This window comes from Podarcis filfolensis (genome assembly GCF_964270895.1).
Source record: "Podarcis filfolensis genome assembly, chromosome: 1".
In the NCBI taxonomy this organism is placed as follows: Eukaryota; Metazoa; Chordata; class Lepidosauria; order Squamata; family Lacertidae; genus Podarcis; species Podarcis filfolensis.
This window is the reverse complement of record NC_139604.1, coordinates 126,313,625-126,329,892: the sequence shown is the minus strand read 5'-3', so window position 1 is coordinate 126,329,892 and position 16,268 is coordinate 126,313,625. Positions and strand designations below refer to the sequence as shown.

The following is a 16,268-nucleotide window of genomic DNA, read 5'->3' as shown; positions in this document are numbered from 1 at the left end:
AATCTCAAGTATCAGGAAGGTAGCTGGCTGTTGGGCCCCAACCCTCCCCCACCCGAAGTCACGCCCAACACAGCTGTCAGTCAAATCAACGAGGCATGTTCTCACCTGCCAAAAATGTAAAGCCTATGTTCTCAGATGAGAAGGCAAGAAAAAGGTTTAGGAAGCACAACAGTGTGCGAGGCAGGAAAGAGTAAACAGCTCATCTACTCCACTGATGGTTCCAGCTGTCACATCCATTTTTTAAAAAAACGCCATTATGAAAGAAGAATCATGATATTTCACCAAAGAAGCTCATAAGGCTAGGCTCCAACAGCCGATATGTCTGTTAACACCATCCTTTCCTCTCCTGTGTATATACTTGGAGGTGAACACAGTACTTGCATGCATAAATTCATAATTAAGGAATGACTAATAAAAAATTACCTGTCACACAAACAGGATGACATACAACATTTCAATTAACCAATCATTCAACAGAAATGGCTTATGTTTCATAATCATATGCAACCTTGCTTCCTGCACATCCATTTTACTTACGAAGTTTGTTATTCAAACAGTAACAAGATGTCTTAAGTTTCTTGTAAAAAAAGAAACCCAACAACGACTGTTCAAAGTGTGAATTGTGGGAGTAGTAGAACCTCAGGAAGAATTTTGGGGAAATACTGTTCATCTACAACCATTCTTTCATCCTCTGGACAGAATAACTTGTTCCAAATCATACTCTTCCCTTTCTTGGGAAGACAAGGAGAACACAGTGGCAGCAAGAACAAGGTATGTCTGAATTATTAATACAAATATTCTCATATGGGAATGTTATTTTCAATATGTGTGTAGCTTTAATGTGGGTCCAGAAATAGACCCCTAAGTAAATCAAAATCAATCTTTGTTTTACATCTCTGTCTCATTCTGCCTCCTTCCTTCTTCCCTCTTTACGTCTGAAATCTTGAAAATAATTGTGAAATCTTTTGCCTATTTTGAAACAGAAATGCCTAATCCAAACATAAATTTATAAAGACAAATGTATTAGAAATGAAGTGGGGAAACAGCTGTTTACAATTTTCTGTACTTTTGTTACAGTAGACATGTTCTAGAAAGGAAAAACCCAGCTACACCACACCACACCACACATAACCTAACGCATCAATGTTTAGGTTCAAAAAGCTTATTTTATAATTCCACTTAGCCTGAACAAATACAGTCACATTGTTTATTACCTTTGAAGAGTTCTTAACACAGCTAGCCACAGGGAAGAAAACAGACATGGCTTCATACAGGAGAATCATGGGCAAGTTATATTACTGTCTTCGTCAAATTTTCAGAACAAACTCATGCCAAATACCATTTGTCTTTGTCAGAACATCTTCAACCCTTCTGTCACCCTCACATGTGTACAACACAGAATTCATTCTAAGGTCTACATTTCTGCATATTAAAGTAAGGGGAGGGGCTAAACCAGACAATTAAGTAACAAAAGATGACAAGATGAACATTGTAAGTTCTAGCCTCTGATTTCCAAGAGCAACAAAATCATAAATATGTTATGTATTTAAACTTCCGAATATACTAAAAACACATTTTAAAAAAAAAAGACAAAAAATGACACAAATGCAATTCTTCTGGGATTTGTTCTAGCCTTTTAAAGGTTTGTGTTGTTTTATTTACGTTTATCATTTTTTATTCTCAGATGTTTGCAGCTACATGTTTTCTATAGCATATGGATGGGCTGATAAGCCTACAGACTTGATCCAGCCTCCAAAGCTGCTTCTAGCGGCCTGCCAGCCCCCTGCCAATATCAGGCACTTCTTTGTACCTTGGAAAAGTCCCGCTTCTCGCCCTGGTGCGACGTCACTGGTCTTAGAGGTTCAGGAAATAGGAAAGAGAGCTCCTTTCTTTTCCCCATGTTCTAAGAGCTTCTTGCAGTCATGACACACCAGAAGGAGGTGTGCTTTTCCAATATAAATGGAGAACTTCTCTTGCATTACTGGGTAAAGAGGAGAACGCTGGGGCTGGCTGCTTTTCTTCCTCATTGCAGCACTTGGCTAATAGCAAGTACCTCTTCCTAGCCCAGTGTTTGCGGGGTGGAAGGGAGGGAATCTGGTATGTATATGAGCATGGCAAGGTTGACTGTCCATATGCCAGAATTAAGAGGGTTGGTTCACCCTCAGGGTGGCTCTCAGGCTGAAAAGGATTACCTACCCAGCGCCCAAGGAAAGGAATCAGTTTTCCTTATCCAAGATAGACAGAAAGGAGGAGGTGCTTCAGTTCTCCTGCTGGTCTACCCCATATAACTGCTCAGAGAAACAATGTGTTGGGGGTTAACATTATCTTACAACCTCAAATCATATCAGCACAATGGTGAGAACTATCACTTATGAATGATTACACTGAATTAGCAACATGTGAAAATACCAGGGTGGATAAAAATCAATGTTTTTTAAAAGAAATATGTTGTTTTTTATTCATGAGGAAATAAGGATTTGTTTTTAATTATGTAGCATGAGGCTTTATATGCAGCGTTTAAAAATTTTGGTAAACAAATTCCATTAATCCGTTCACAATGTAATGCTCTTCCAGAGGTTTCTGTAAGATTATTTGGGGCAGTTTTTCTAATGAGAAGATATTACCACAGATGCTTGTTTTTGCAGTTCTCAAAAGTGTGAATTTGGGTCTGCAGAGATAACAAGCCTTTTCTTCACAGGAAAAATGTTATAAAATAAACATACAGAGTTGAGGGGGGGGAACCCTTAATCCCATTGTTCCTTTGCAAATTTATATACAGAGAATCAACCCCATACCTCTGAAATGCCAAGTTCCAAGAGGTTCAATGAATAGATTGTTTGGAGTGGAATAGAGCTGCACAAGTAGCTAAAAGCGTGAAACAGTAAAAATGAAAGTGCAACCTTGTGAGCAGAATACGCGACAAGTCTTGGGAACTTTGTGTAATAATTGTGCAAGTCAGTTGCATGTCTCTGCAACTCAGACTTGAGGCAAGTGCTGAAGGCACTTCAGGGCTGGCAACCTCTTCCCAATCCTACTGGGTTCCAACAACTGCACCAACACTTAACTGTACAGAATAGGCACCTGAATGTAGAAGCAAATCCAAAGGGGTGGTGGTGATGTTGGTGGTAGAAACAGTAACTGGGATCTGTAGGTCCTTGGCGAGACCTTCAAGTGCTTGCCAGTCAACTAATAAGAGTTCACTGGTTCCAGGCCCTTCTTCCCAGGGCTCGCCTGACATTGTCCAAACAATAAAGTCTCTAACCACATCAGTTAACAAGCGTGGATACATATGCTATAATGTTAGTGTATTAGTTAAATAAATTGTTTAAATTGTTATTAAGGAAATGATTATTTATTTTTCTCCTTCCAATACAGCAGAAATGTCAAATTATAAAGTTAACGTATTAAACCTCACAATAATTTCATAATTATCTGTCTATGTAGTTCTAACAGCATAACCAAATCAGTAATTTTTGATATAACTGTAAAAACTAGTCTGAAAATGTATTATTCCAAAAATGAGACCTTCATCTGGTTGTAAATATTAAGATGATGATTTAAATCAAGTCTTACTGACTAGTGGTTTAAACTGTGATTTAAATCGATTTGATTTAAATCAAATCCACTTTGGAAAATACTTTAGAAGTTGTGATGATACAAATAATTCCACAGCATGAGCTGGTTAATACGGAAAAGCAGAAGCACAAGAGAAACAGGTGGGAAGGGGAGGAGAAGAAGAGCCCAATGAGCAGCAAAGGCAGGTGGAAAGAGACAAAGCTCTGGCTCTTTCCCTCTCAATCAGCTGCAGCCACTGAAACCTTCAGTTCACTTCAGGGACTGGTCAGTCTGCCTCTGCTCTGGCCGAATGCCATAGCAAACAGAGTGCTCCAGAACACCCTCTATAATCCTTGATTATGGGCAGGGTTTAATTCATACTAGAGCTCACTCCTGACATCTGTTTTCAATGTCAATGACCAATCCCTGGAACACATAAAAAAAGAATAAAATATATTTTCTGCATTAAACACTACCTATGCCCTGGTCACATTGTAGCTGCTGGAATTTCGCAGTTTTTACCCCCCCCCCACTCCACTGCTCCTTTTCCCCATCAGTTCAGCCTTGACATTTCATTCACTCCTACTAACATAAGTGTTCCAAACTGGATTTTCTGCCTCCTACGCTTTACCTGGCTCTTAAAAAAATCCTCATTAAGGAAAAAATTATCATGCCCTCCTAAGCTTCCAAAACAGTCCAGTCTTTCAGGTGTCTGCAAAGCCTGTGAATATATCTTATTCTTCCATCTTCCCTCATAATTGCAAATCCTACTTTTCTCCCTTCCTGATCTCCAACTCAATTCTCTCATTAAAAAACAGCACGGCTGTATTGCCAAATGGGCAGCATTTTCTTACAAAAATAAAAGGTTAATGGCTTTGACATACATTACTTCTTTGAAAAACATTTTTTTTTATCATATAAGCCTAAAACTAACAGTGCAGCAAACAGTGTTAACAAATAGGAATAACCATCACAACCGAGGCTTTTCCATGATTCCTCAATGAGTACAACCAGATATGTGAAACAGTACTTAGACACAAACCTGAATAGAAGGATGATTGTGGGAGAAGTTGATCCTGCTGCATTTTTTAAATCATTTTCAAGTTTTTAATCTAATTCCAACATACCTCTCATCTGTGTTCAGAGCCATTCTTACACACGATGTCCCCTAATGACATTTCTGGCCATACCTTCAACTCATCAGAGGCACCTGACTTCTTCCAACATTCCACACCTCAAGAACAATTATGATTCCCACCTATAGCAGGTTCTGCCAGCTGACTATTATGAAAGATTCCTCAACAGAACTTTTAACAGGGTTAGAGATTTATTCATCTTTTTCAAGTTTGTCCACAACATCCTTCCCCAACCGAGAGCCCTTGAGTTGTTTTGAACTGCAATTCAGTCTGACTGACCATAGTCAATGGTCAGGGATGATGGGAGTTGTAGTCCAAAATACTTTATCACAGACTTAAGACTTAAATATTCTATCTAAAGAGCTGTACATTTTTCATAGGAAGCAACATTTGCTTCATCATTAAGAAGTCAACAAAGGGAGTATACTGCACATTTCTCCAACATATATACTTCCTGACTAATTTGAAAATACTAACCACGTGCAAGTGTTTTAGGCATGATTCAAAGGTTTAAAAACATGTCACACTCTAGTGGCTGCATTTAATCACTACAACTAAAGAAGGTGATTTAAAAACCTTGAAAGGGGCAAAGGTTGTGAAATTAAGAAAGAAAAGTGGTAAGAGGTAATAGGGAAAGAGAGGAAAACAAAAAGGGATTATAACTAATGCCATAATCCTAAATAATAATTACCATTTGAACAAGATAGCACAAGCTGAAATGTAGGAATGTCCAATTGCTGTCTCTAAATTAGCCATCAAATATGATTAATAGATCTCTCTTGCCAGACAGTATATTGTGGTTCTACTGTTGTCCTATACAATTCAGCCCACAACGCATGATTAAGTGTGTTTTCCCCACCTCACCAATCCTCTGAAGACGCTTTCCTGGGAATTGGGAAGAATGGAAAGGTTTGTTGCCCAAATTTGTCAACCACTCACACAGTGTTAGCTAATTCCCAATGACTCAATGTTTTTATCTTGCCAGCCACTGTGACACAACTCAACCTTTGTCAGAAAATAAACAACAACAACAACAGCTTCATGCCTGAACATCAGGTTATGGATACACAAATCAGCTACTATTCTTATCCCAATATTTAAAGATCACATTCTCGAAAGAATCTGATTCAGTTCCTGCCTTCTGCTTCTTGTACAACTGGGAACTGCTACAATCCACCTCCCCCAAAATAATCAAGAGTAGCCGAAGGGATATAGCCCAGTGGTTGAGCACCCACCTTGCATGCAGAAGGGACAAGATTAAATCCCCAGCATCTCCAGGAAGGGCTGGGAGGAACGGCTGTTTGAAATCCTGGAGAGTCGCAGCTAGTCAATGTAGGCACTATTGAGCTAGATGGATCCAATAGACTGACTCAGTATAAGGTAGCTTGCTGCGTTCCTAACATCATTTCTTTCTGGACTTAAGAGAGGCAGAAATGAAACACAGCCTACTGATTATATGGTTCTCCATCCATTTATCTTACTCCTAAGTCCCATACTGGGGTGTATGGGGTGTTAGGTGAGGAGTACTGCCTCTTTACAGGAGGCAGTGGAAGACAGGAGTCACGAAGTGTCGGACACGACTAAACAACAACTACCTCTAGTGAGGGATGCGTCATTCTCCTTCTGGGGTAGACTGTCCACCTTTGGTCCCTACCCTGCACTCAGGCTCCTAGAAGCGGTCAGCATGTGACAGAGGCCACACTCCAGGTAATGACTTCTACTGGCCAGCTAAACCAGATGAGGGTAGCCAATGGCTCTCAAACCCTTGATGAGTTAGGAACTTCCCCTGCTCCAGCGGATTGAGTGGATGAGACCAATAATGGGTCAAATGGTCAATAAGGCAGTTTCTGCACATGCTGTAGAGCAGGCATGGTCAAACTTTGCCTCCAGCTGTTTTGGGACTACAATATCCATCATCCCTGACCACTGGTCCTCTTAGCTAGGGGATGATGGGAGTTGTAGTCCCAAAACAGCTGGAGGGCCAAGTTTGACCATGCCTGCTGTAGAGGGAAGTGAGGGGCAGGTGGGGTTTGTCAACCTGGGAAAGTAGCCTATCTAGAAGGAAGACTCTGATCTGAAACTTCCACTTCTTTGCAGGCTATCTTCGGAAGAAGAAAGGGCTAGGGAGTAAACCCTACACAAATCCAGAGTGCAGTCCCTAAGGTAGTTGGATGGTGCCTTGTACACCTCCTTTCAGCAGCTCTTGCAGCCAAGCTGGTGCCAAACGTATTGCTCTGCTTTCCTTTGGACCACATCAGTGAAGCCAAGAGTGGAGTCTTGCACTCTACGCAGCCCAGGACATCAATACACACTGCTCAGGATTATGCCCCGGGGAAGTCACTGTTGGAACACGCCTGGGGGGCACCCACAGCCCCTGGACTACGACAAACCTCCTTGTAGAGCACAGCACAGGACATTCATAAATCTTCAGGCCCGGCATGCAGCAGAGAAACATATCCAAAGATATATGCACACTCAAACAGCTGAATAAAGCAGGAATGCTGTGGCTATGAGGTGTGGCATTTTAAGTAACTTCAGTTCTGCTAACGCTCCGGAGGTGCATCTCATTGTGTCTCAAGACAGATGAATACCAACAACAAGTCCCCCACAAACTGTACTCTATTTACCCATATGTATGAGCCCAATTCAGGCATCACATTTCCTACTCTCCACTTACTTCCATAGTATACTACAACCATATTCTGCAAACTCACGAACCACGATGTGAAATCATGCATTGGCAATCCTGCTTAGCAATTACTACAGTTACCCAACTCAGGCGACAGAGAAAACCATGAGCCAACTATGGTATTATAGGAATTTCAAATCTGAAAACATATATGATCTTAGAAACAGCAAGGTCTGAAAGGATCATTTGTGGTGCTTTTCTATTTGGCTTGCAGTTTTCAAAGGATATGCCATCATCACATTTTAAAGCTTATCTTTGAAAGCATGACAGCTTTTAAATGAAAGCTGGGATTCCCAGGATTCTAACAGGGTCTGTGAGCCACACAGAATGCATCAGAAAACCAGCCAGAGAAGCAGTAAAACTGTTGGATGACAAGGTTTAAAAAGGAATGCTGAAAGAAAAGGAAACTGTAGAGAAACTAAATGAATTCTTTTGCACAAGTCACTGCAGAAAATGTTAGAGACATACACATTCCGGAATCGTTTTCAGGGAGTACATTTGAAGAACTATGTTAAATGGAGGTGAGAGGATGCCATTTTAGAAATGATTGACAAATTAAAAAGTAGTCAGTCTCTTAGTCCAGGTGGCATTCACCCAAGAGTTCTTAAACTCAAAAATGAAATTGATTTACATATTTCAGTTAAAAGGCTGGCAAAGTCCTTATCAGAAGTGACTGGAAGGCAGCCAACACAACACTGATTTGTGTGTTTTTTTTAATCCAGATGAATCTAGAAAACGACAGGCCCTGTGAGCCTAGTGATGTTCCAGTTATATTGCTGGGAAGCATTATTAAGACTAAAGAAAGGATCAGCATGGCTTCTGAAAAGGGAAGTTTTGCCTCGCCAACCTTTTAGAATTGGTTGAGAGTGCCAACAAACTTTTAGATGTAGTGAGTGGTAGACATTATATATTTGGGTTTTCAAATGGTTTTTGACAAAATCCCTCCCCAAAGGCACCTAAGAAACTTTGTACAGGCATAGCTTGAAGATATTGCAGGTTCAGTTCCAGACCACTGCAATAAAGCGAATATCGCAATACAGCGAGTCACACCTTTTTTTGTTTGTTTGTTTCCCAGTGCATCTAAAAGTTATGTTTACACTATATTGCAATCTATTAAACCAGTCCCACCTCCCTGGCTGCAGGAACAGGAGGGGGAAAATCCAGTTTCAGCCCTAGCCAGCTCCACCCTTGCGGCCAGAAGAGGGGCGTTGAGGCTGCAGGGGGCTTTCTTCCCCTGGAAGTGGCTGGGCTGCCTGCCCCTGAACCCACGTCTTTGTAAGGGGCAATATCTGTGAAGCACAATAAAGCGGGGCACAATAAAATGAGGTATGCCTGGAAGAAGATGGCAAGTTGTGATATGAATTGTGTGAAATCAGTAAACTGGTTTAAAAACAAGAAGCAGAGAACTGCAAAAACTGGGCTGTTTCCATTGGAACCAGTGTAACTTAATATTCATAAGTGAGAATGAGTCAAGGGTGAATACTGAGGCCATCCAATCGACAGTGGATGCTTCAAACCATGTGAAAAGGCAAAAGAATGGCAGATGAGATTCAAAGTATAGAACACGGGAAAAGAAATCATAACCTTCCTCCCAAGAAGGGCTGAAGGGGTTAATACTTTTTCATTTAGATAGAACCTTAACTACTTAAAGGATTCATAAGAGGGGCTTATACAATTAGTTTTGGCAAAACTGAAGGGATAAATAAACTTCTAACACCAGAAAATTCACTCATCCAATGAATACAGATGTTGAATAGACTAAGGATGCACACACACACAAAGTATTTCTTCCCACAATACTTATGGAATTCATCATCAAAAGGTAGCCAGTAACATACAAGTATCCTCCAGACTGACCAGCCACAGATTCCCCTTTACTCCTTTGGTTTCCAAATTAGGGCAGCCAGTAGGCATATTTCAGGGGCCTCACATCACTGAACTCTTTTATACCTCAAGAGCATCAAATTCTTCACCAAAAGGTTTGAACAGGAAATTTCAAAATATGGTTGTGGACTCTCCTTCCTTGGAGGTTTTTAAGCAGAGGTTGGGTGGCCATCTGTCATGGATGCTTTAACTGAGATTCCTGTATTGCAGGGGGTTGGGCTAGATGACCCTTGGGGTCCCTTCCAGCTCTATAATTCTATGATTCTATGTACCAATTGGCTATACTCCCAAGCACGCCGACTGCAATGTGAACTTTAATGAAATTTAATGTTTAGCCTTAGTATGGCTTCTATATGACTTTTATCTGCCCTAGATGTTCCTAAACGCCACTTGGGTTTAATCTGCAAGGAGAAAACAGCATTATAGCACAATTGAAAGTTGATTAATCCCTGGTAGTTATTCTCATATTTTTACCTTTATTCCCACCTATTTTAAGCAACCATTTTAACAGTTCTTGTCTATGTGATGTTTTGCCTGAATTCCACTATGTTTTCTCATTTTTGCTCTGTTGAGATTGTTATTATGTCATTGTTATTAGACCATTTCTGTACTCTTTGACATATTCTGTAAATCACCCTATTTATACTATAAACTGCCCTGTGATCTTTGGATGAAGGGTGGTTTATAAATTTAATTAATAAATAATAGCAACAGTAATAAAAATAATAAAATTGTGCATTCAATGAAATACAATGCAAAAAATGGCCCATAAATGTGGGACATTAATGAGCCAGTAATGTGAGCCATCAAGCCCAGAATACTTGAGCGAAAGTATTCCACTTTATGCCCATCCTGCCTACCTCTAAAATCATCAGGTGGGGCCCAAATGTATACTTCCTTCTGCTCAAATTTGAAAAAAATATGCAGGGGTGCAGAACACATTGTCTTCTATTGCTGTAAAACTTCCCTTAATAGGTGCATTATTTAGGTACTATTGATATGGTATTCAATTGTGTGGTTTGTTTCAGCTTCACTGCTACCTTGGAGCAGGATGGCAACCACCCATAACATCCAGGCAGAATGACAGAGCTGGAAGAGACCTTGAAACTAGTTATCTGGACCCATCTCAATCTGGCTTCAGGCGAGAGTTTGAAAGGAGAGACATGGGGGAGTGTGATTTTCCTTGCTTACTTGGTGGCTTTGGGTACCATTGATCATGGCATCTTGCTGGACTGGCTCTGCAGGTTGGGAGCAAGAAGAATAGTGTCAAGGTGGTTCTGTTCATACCTGCAGGATCAGCTGCAGAAAGCTCACTGTAGGGTTTCAGCATAAGCGTTGTGTGGTTTTGCAAGGTTCCATCCCCCAAGCCCAATGCTTTTATGAAGCGACTCTGGAAGGCCATCCAAGGGTTTGGAGGGTGGTGCTATCAGTGTGCTGATGACACTCAGCTCTATTTCTCCCTGTCATCAGTTGGCTGAGAATGGGGCAGGTACTGAACCATTGTCTGGATTCAGTACCAAAATGGGTGAAACTGAATCGTGTTGTTCCTCCTATACCAGACAGGTTGCACCTACCATGAGAGAACTAGAGGTTCCTGGATGGGGATAGATTAGTTACAGTGCTTCATAATCTGGTAATTTCCACATGAATTACTGTGATAATGTTGTTGAACATGAAGTTGCCCTTGAAAATAATCTTGAACACTTGCAGAGAGAATTTGGCTACAATAATTGTCTGATGTGGATATATGAAGCACTTTCACCCTGGGCTCCAATGGGAGGAAGGAAAGGATAGAAATTTAATAAAGGAATTATTAGTCCTATTCTTCAAGAATGATGCTGGTTGTCTGTATCCATCTGGGCCCAATTCAAGTTCTGGGGCTCATGCTTAGTCTTTCAAGGAGCACTAGAAGATGCACCAAGGAGAGTTATGGAAAAGCCTCACTATGCAAGCAGAGTTCTGTTTGCACTTCTCTGGTTCCAACCAAGCAGATAGAAAAGATACGCAGCTGCAATCCTATACACACTTAACTGGGAATGTGTCCCAGTGAACTCAGTAGGACTTACAAAAGTAAGTGGACATGCACAGAGCCTATGTAAAAAAAACTAATGTAAAGTATATTAAAACATAATTTAGTAGCATTTGTTCAGGAATTTTAGCATTAGTGAACAGATATTTCACAAGAGACAAATTCAGAAATGCATGAAAGATAGCTACAAGAATATGAACTATTTCTCTACAAGATGAGAGAACATCATGAAGCAGTGTATTATTTTTTGGGATACAAGGTTCAAATAGGGATGAATCCCCCAGTTCAATAAACTACCTCTGATATTAACTTTTCAGTCTACATAATAATTCCTGTTCCTGACACAATTATTAGTCCTTTAATTACCCAGAGTTCCACCTAAATCAATGATGTTCTGGCAGGAGGTCAAAAGCGCCACCTGTGCCGATCCATATTCAGACTAGCATGATAGCATTAAGAGGCAAATTACTACCACCCCCCTGAGTAGTTGTACAACTTACCTAGTGAGTAAATCACAGCCCTAACTTCAAGAGCTGTTTGAGTGCCATTCACAACTGCTCCCTGCAGGTTCCCCCTTAACAAACAGTCTACCTATACAACATTCTGCTTTGGAAAGTTTCCTGTGCTTTAATCTGTGGTTCTCAAACTTTGGCACACAGACTCTCCTTCCAGACCTGCAGACCAACAATACATTTCCATCACAACCTTTTATCATGTATTTACCAATCCCCTTTAAATATGTTGTCAAAGTTTAAATCTATCACAATGCACTACACTTGCTAACAGAGGAAATAAAAATGGTTTTTATTAACAAGGTGAAGTTTACAATCTGCTCTGGTCAGATGAAAGGCAAGCAGGCAAGATGGGACTATTTCCATGCATCTACCAGTGAGTGCAGACATCTAAATCTGTGATACTAATGCCCAAATGACTCCAAGGCTCACTTTTGCATCGCAACCTGGGGATTCATGGAACCATGGCTTGTTTGAGAATAGGACAAATATTCTCACAGCCTTTCCATTCTTTCTTCTTGTCGTTATCCAATGTCATCTGTCTGCCTTCTCCACCAACCCTCCAAGTTGCAAACTCCTGCTCTTCGTGTTACTCAGATAATCCATTACAAAGAAGGTTGCATTACACAAGTCACTACTTCCTAAGCATTTATCTTTTCCCTCTGTTTCTTCCTATATGTATCAAATCTACCTCCCTTATTTTATAAACAAAGTCCCACATTTAGCTCAAAATCCTTTATCTAAAGTGATGAAACTAACATTAATCACTTCCACCATGCCATTTTAATTTAGTTATGTCTTCAGCCTTTTATTGACCCTGGGGAGAATTACCGTAATTTTCCGTGTATAAGACTAGGTGTTTTCCCTAAAAAATAATGTCAAAAAATAGGGCATGTCTTATACACGGATACATCTCCCATTTTCTTAAATCTGAGTCCCCAAAAATAGGTGGTGTCTTATACATGGCGGCGTCTTATAGACAGAAAAATACGGTATGACTAATGGTTTTAACTCTGCAATTTTGCTCTGGAATTAGCCTACGAATATCACCATATTAATACAGTATCATCATATAAACAAATATAATTGCCACATGTGTTGCGGAAGTCCAACTAGCATCTAATGCCACTGGTCCCATGCAACAGAACATCCTTCCAGCACAGAATCAACAGGCATTTCACTTTCAGGCATCTCTGAACCTTTTTATAATGGCAGGCCTGTGTGTAGCTGTTTAATTCTTAATTCTTGATTATCTGTATTGTTTTTAATGTTTTAATGCTGTACACTGCCCTGGTATTTTATGATATGGCATTACAGAAATACTTTTATAAATAAATAATGGTAAACTCAATTGGAGAATTGAGTGCTGAGCCAGAAGAGCCACATTGATGCAAAAGAGCCCGATATCAGCAAGCTTGGGGAACTCAATTGTTTTCATAAGTAATTAAAAACTGGGGGGGGGGGACCCTAAAAAGGGGAGGAGTAAAAAAGACCAGTTGAGATGGTTAGCAGAAAACTTGAGGAAATTGAATGATGCAACCTAAAAGGCTAGAACCCTGAAAAGGAGCACACCACACAGACCCATTTCATTGCAGGTCTCACTTATAATTAATCAGGAACAAGCACATGACAGGTACTGGTCCATAAGTCAGAGTAATCAGGGATAGCAAAACTCCAGATGTTGCTGCTCCTCTATCATAATCCCCTAAACTGTCACCCATCGTGCTGGCAGGGCTGATGGAAACTAAATCAGACAACATATGCAGTGCCACTGCTCAGCTAGCCCTGCGTGATGGTTTCTTTTGAACTATGGTTTGATGTGAACAAAGAGCATGCTGATGCAGGCTGCTCAAGACATTCCCACTGCAGACAAAATACGCCAGTCTGCTCTTTTATTTATTTGTTGTTGTTTTTTAAAAAATTTTTTATTAAGTATCTGTGTTACCCAAAACCCAAGCTCATGGTTTGCTTCCTCCATAGCTTGCTTTAAACCATGGGTTAATGTCATGTTTCACAAAACCTTCCACTGCCTCTATCAAATAACTTCTATGGCGCTTAATACTTGTTCACTATGGCAACAAACATGATTAATGCATCTCACAGTAATATTATCAAAGCTAATTTTATGATGAAAGCAGTCTTTTCACAGGAAAAGGCAAGCTTTCAGAAACTGTCAAAAACCATTATTAAAAGCTAACTTTAGATATGTTGGGGTGTATGTATGTGTGTGTGTATATATGTGGGCGGTATTTACCATGGCCATATATTTGTATGCAGTCAATAATGCCCTTATGAGTGTGGCAGCCTACCTTTCAATATAGATCTTGGGTTGTTTGTTTGTTTTTAATAAAAAGGCTGTCACTAACAAAAGGGAATTATTTGCTAAGATCATGGTAAATAACTGTTGGCAATTTGACTGTCTCAACCCTACCCTAGGCCAATTCTAAAGCAGCTTCAGAAGGAGACCAAACAACAGTTTGGGTAAGACCTATAATCTTTATAAATCTTTATAGTAATTCATACCTCTCTCTAATGTATAGATCAATAATACAAATACTGAAGCAAGACTATGGCTAGAAGCTATGAACAAGAGTAATATAAATTGGATAAAACATTTGAAGGAGTAAGACCATTGAAGTGTATTTTTACAAATTTGCAGCAACAGAAATGACCAGCCATGATGAGCACCTAGGTTTAAGTTTGCTAAAATACAAATCAAAGTAGTTAACAAGGTATTAAATCCAAGATTCTTGAAACCTTGGAAATACATGAATAAGCGCCTTTGCAGACATGGTTCAAACAGATCCACTCTAATAAACCATCATTAAACCACCGTTTCTCATTTCAGATGTAACGGGGAACTGTAATTCAGATAACTGGGATCAGTGCTGTAAAGCTGGCCCACAAAGGGAAGTGGCATGGGAGAAGACATATGGGCAACACTCTCATTCAGAGTTTGCTGAAGTATGCAATGCTGTGTCCAAATCGGGCCAATATGAAATCTGAGAACAATAAATTTCCAGACGTCTTTCTTACTTTATGCCTCCAGGGATATGGGTTCAAACATCACCATCTCACAGAAGGGAAGCAAACGGCCAAAACTCAGAAACCTTTTTAAAATTCATGTAGCACAGTGGCTACACAAACTGAACTACAAATCAGAAATCCCCACTTCAAATCTTCCCATTCATTAGGTAATCTTAAACCCACCCCATCCACAGCACCTCCCACATCTGCATCTAAAACCTGTCTGATATGAACATACTATTTTCATTTTACCTAACAAAATGTTTCATTCCAGAATTGAGTTCCGGTGAGTTCCAGCTGAAAAAAGCCCTGAATTGACCTATATTTAGCCCATCAGGAGTTTCCGTACAAAAAATTAAAAGTCCAAGATGAAGAAACCGGGGGGGGGGGGGACACACACCTCCAGGTAATGTTCTGCTAGCACTTAGGCACTTTGTTAAACTAACTTTCAAATTCTTAAGAGGGACAGAACTATGACTAAGGAAGTCCCCATTCAAATCTTACTACAGCCATTAATTTGCTAGGTTGCCTTAAACTAAGCAAATCACAATTCTCTTAGCCTAGGTCCCCCCCAAGCAATACGGGGATACAAATACAGACCTACATTATCTCAGTAACCCTTACAGTAGCCCTGTTAAATATGTGACATGCTCTGAACACTTAAGAAATACAATATATAAACACAATTATTAAATATTTATTCACCCTTGTGCAATGTAGTGCTGGTATCAAGAAATCTGAAACATTTTCTCAGTCCCGTAACTGTATAATGAGTTCCTCCATTACAGGCATGTGAAAAATTATACACCACATGAAACTCAGTATTCCTATTATATGACCAAAGAATAATATTCTAAATAGAACAAAGGCCAACCGCAGACAATGTGCTCTTCGTATACATTGCAAGCTTGAAGGCTGATGCGACCACATTCTGCTTATTTTCAAATTATTTTATCAACCAGTTAATCTTGTGTGCATTTATTTATTTAAAAAAGTATTCTCAGAAACGTATACATTCTGGGATATTTAAGTTTACCATTTCATACTACAAGTTTCTTCCAATAATAATAATTAAGAGCTGCATTGTTTTGTACTAAATATGAGGAGACATTGAATGATGTCCACCTGCTTGCACAATGGGACTTCTAGCTCTCATCTCCCTGCTGTAGCCCCTCAAATGTGCTCAGAAATTGCTCCAGAGTAGGGCTGGGCGATGTTAGGTTTTCAACAATGTAATGTATCACCAGCAAAACATTGCAGTTTGGCGATAAACCGCAATGTCGAAACAAGCTGCATTGGCCCCAGTTGGCAGTGCACTGGGAGAAACTGACCTGAGGCGCTTTCAGCCCAGCGTCTGGAGGGCTGAAAGCGAGATGGGGGCTGCTCAGCTGGGGAGCATGAGAGATCCCCAGCTGAGAGATCCCTGACCCTGCTCC

The 16,268-nt window shown here is 40.1% G+C and overlaps 1 protein-coding gene and 1 long non-coding RNA gene across 12 annotated transcripts in view; one reads left to right on the top strand and one right to left on the bottom strand.

Moving 5' to 3' along the window:
• PPP2R5E (protein phosphatase 2 regulatory subunit B'epsilon) overlaps positions 1-16,268 on the bottom strand; it is an 88,553-nt gene that overhangs the window by 52,197 nt on the left and 20,088 nt on the right. The gene's annotated exons all lie outside the window — the stretch shown is intronic.
• LOC310766761 lies at positions 557-14,840 on the top strand. Its single transcript, XR_014550406.1, has 3 exons — positions 557-771; positions 14,242-14,286; positions 14,654-14,840. It is a non-coding gene; the product is annotated as an uncharacterized lncRNA (long non-coding RNA).